Below are 3,617 nucleotides of genomic sequence, written 5' to 3'. Positions count from 1 at the left end.
ACCTAGTCCACCCACCCTGGTCAGCACAGGGTCAGCTACAGCAGACTGCCTAGGTCTGTGTCCTAAGCATACTTTTGAAGATTTTCAGCAATGGAAACTCCACATGCTCTCTGGGCAACCTGCACAGTTGTCTGAGCAGCTTCACAGTAAAAAAAGTGATGAAGTTTTTTTTATGTTTAAGTGTAATATTCTGCATTTCAGGTTGTGTCCATTTACTCTTCTCCTGTGACAGGCCACTACAGAGAAGAGTGTCTCTGTTGTCTTTACTCTCTCCATCAGGTGTTTATTTGTACACACTGATAAGATTTTCCTGAGCCTTCTCTTCCCCTGTGGCAAAGTCCCAGCTTTTTCATGCATCAGATCCTCCAGTCCCTTAATAATTTTCATGGCCCTTTGCTGGACTGACTTCATTATGTCCATGCCTGTCTTGTACAGGGAAGCCCAGAATGAGACACAGGATACCAGTCATGAGCAGAGGGGAAGGATCACCTTCCTCAACCTTTTGGTGATGCTCTGCCTAATGTAGCCCAGGAGGCTGGTGGCCTCCTTTGCTGCAAAGGCACACTGCTGGCCCATGGGCAGCTTGTCCACCAGGACCCCTAGGTCCTTTCCTGTAAAGCTGCTTTCCGGAGAGTTGCCCCCCAGTCTGCTCTGCTGCCTGAAGTTATTTGTGCCCAGTTGATGGACTTGGTGCCTCATGAGGTTCCTGTCTGCCTATTTCTCCAGCCTGTGCCTATACTGACCTCTGAATGTCAGCAAAACACTCTGGGGCATCAACCACTTCTCCAGGTTGCTGATAGGGCACTCTCTCCTGTTGTCCATGGCATTAATGAAGATATTTGACAGTATTGACTCCTGGGGTACTCAACTAGTGAATGGCCTCTGTTTGGACTTCGTGCCACTGATCCACACCTCACTGTGCGTTTATCTGTTCGTACTTCACTGGTTTGCCTATAAGAATGTTTTGGGAAGCAACATCTAAAACCTTGATAACATCAAGACAAACAATGTCCATTTTGCCTTGGCCTTTATGAGATTTGCCTTCACAAATCACAGGCACCAAAGACCAGGGGGAAATACTCTTCCTAATCTGGTCTGTAGCAGACACTGATCATAGCATTACCTACATTTGTCAGCCCTCTTATTCAAACCCATAAACTCTCAGCTGGCTCATTGTCCACCCCAGGCAGACCTCTATCCAGTGTCCCCAATCTTGCGCATGAAGGACAAACCACCTCCCTGCTTTCCCAGCCTGTCCTTTCTGGAGAGCCAGTATCCAACCACAGCATTCATTCAGCTGTCATATCATGTCTCCATGATCCCAATCAGATCACAGATCTCATATTTCCTCCTGTGTGCTCCCCATTCTGCATGTGTCAGTGTACAGGCACCTCAAGGGGACAGTCAGTCCTGCTGATTTCCCAGAAAAGGTATGAGAGCTTCCCCCAAAATTCTGCCTTCTCAATGCTTCCTTATTTCTCCACATGCATTTGTATTACCCTGTATGCACTGCGGGTTACGGGCTGCTGACTGTGAGAGGAGATCTAAGCCTCTTTAAAGACAAATCAAATTTCCTTAGGCCAGAGATTAAATTTCAAATTTCCTAGCCCCTTAGTCACAGAGACTTGAGAGGAAGGAGGCTGTGGCATAAGCCACAGGTCTCATCCCAGTACCATCCTCTGCTGGGGGCTGCTCTCCTTTTAGATCATGTCTGTGAAAGCCCAGAAGTATTTCTGACTATGTGTGGCTTCACTATAATAGGCTTGTGTAATGTGGTCATATCTGATTGCTGCTCTTGGGTTGCCTACCTCATCCTTGGAAGAAGGTTTGGCAAACTGGTATCTTGGGTATCTGAATCTGTCCCGAGTTTTGTGACACATACAGAATGAGGGATGGTCCTACTGGAAACCAAGTCTGCTCCCTGGTAGAGAGAACATGGAGGAGCTTGATTATTTCACTCCTTCTGCCTTTGGTTTCCTGGTCATGATAGATAACACTCTTTTGCAAGATCGTTGAAAGATAGTAATAACTTCCTGACCCTCCACAACTGTTGTGAAAAAGTATTTATTGAAACAATAATGAGGAGCACCATGGGATAAAAGCCTGAGAGGAAAAGAACCTGTTATGGGTGTTAGAGTGCAGCAAATAGAACCTCTGGCATCTGGGGAGGGATGAGTTTCAACAGTGGTAGAAACCTTGCCTGGAGGTCAGTTTAAGTCAGAAAAAAAAAGTTTCCTAGCAAGATGTGAAGGATAAAAAAAAGCTGTATTGTTTCCATTATAAAGTCATTGCTGACATGTGTTTCAGAATAACTTTACAGCTGATGAGATGGGAGCAGAAATTTGAGAGTTGGCATAATAGATAATTCTTCCTTAGGGAGGACTCCTTGTAAAAGCTTCAGAGAAAACAGGATAAAATATAACTCATGTGATTCTCTGGAAAAAGTTGGGTTTGCATAAGGGGGTTCAGGTTTTCTTGGTTTTATTTTCCCATAGGCCACTTCAAGGCTGTATCCAATGCTCATTGCAGGTAGGTAACTGAACAGATACGAGGGAGCACAATGTTGGGCTCCACAAACTGCCACTTTCATAATGGGTTTCTCCTGATTTCCATTACAGGAAACATGATATTTCGTCTTAGTTTCTGTTCCCATGGCTTCCCAAGTCAGTGGGTTACTCCATCTGCTGATGGAGATCTTCTGAATTGCAGCATATGCCATGAAGCCAGTGTTTCATGGGAATGTCTTGAATATGGTTACAAGATGCATTATTGCCACATAAATGGAATCTGACTTTGTAGTGTGTCAGCTGCTTCTGGGTTACTGTTTATGTCTATAGTCAACAATAAAACAGTAAATTTTGGGAGCTCTCAGACTTGGTGCCCTTGGGAAGATGAAGCATTAAGGTATTATGGCAGTCATCACTTGTCCTGTCAGGTGACAAACAGCAAGTGAGGTTCATTCCTGATCTCTTCTGAGCTATTGTGCTGGGGATGTGTGGGAAATCACCTTTATTTCATATGGTTTCACACTCCATCATCTCATTGATGCTGACTATGCTTACTGCGTGTTATCAGCACTTCTGCTGTGAGAGGGCAGAAAGCCACTTTTCCAGCAGCCAGAGCACAACCTGTGTTTGGTAGTCAAGGGCCTTCATTCAACATCTGTATTTAAGAGAGGTAAACTCAAAGCGAGCAAATACCAGTTGGTATTGTTCTGTAGAGCAGAATGTTTCACCAGCATCTGGTCTGAGACTGCTGGGTAGTGCATATCAGTACAGTCACTGCAGATCAGCAGATATATTCTGGATCTCTGTAATCTGTCAGAGAGAAAGCCCAGTGGAGGACAATTAAAAAGAACATTATTAAGTGAAGATGGATGCACATATTTAATGGCAGCACTATTAAAAAATCTCTTTCTTTTTACCTTCTGCTCTCTTTACTCTGCATCCTCTTCCCAAAAATCTGCCAGAGCATTGCCAGATTTTCATAAGAAATGTTTCCACCATGAAATTAAATACTGGCTGTTACAATATACATGTTACAGGTTCATCTCCACAAATCACTTTAATCGGCATGAGAAATGTGCCCTGCTCATATGGCAAAGAGAAGGGTGGAGG

General features: G+C 44.3%; 1 long non-coding RNA gene across 1 annotated transcript; it reads left to right on the top strand.

The window, feature by feature from the left end:
- The first annotated feature begins 2,493 nt into the window (after window positions 1-2,493).
- On the top strand, window positions 2,494-2,864 carry LOC108495575. Its single transcript, XR_001874170.1, has 2 exons — window positions 2,494-2,529; window positions 2,619-2,864. It is a non-coding gene; the product is annotated as an uncharacterized LOC108495575 (long non-coding RNA).
- The last annotated feature ends 753 nt before the right edge of the window (window positions 2,865-3,617 follow it).

This window comes from Lepidothrix coronata, unplaced genomic scaffold (genome assembly GCF_001604755.1).
Source record: "Lepidothrix coronata isolate B3197 unplaced genomic scaffold, Lepidothrix_coronata-1.0 Scaffold32, whole genome shotgun sequence".
Taxonomy (NCBI): domain Eukaryota; kingdom Metazoa; phylum Chordata; class Aves; order Passeriformes; family Pipridae; genus Lepidothrix; species Lepidothrix coronata.
Note: the sequence above shows the minus strand (reverse complement) of the source record. Positions and strands in the feature narration are given on the sequence as shown.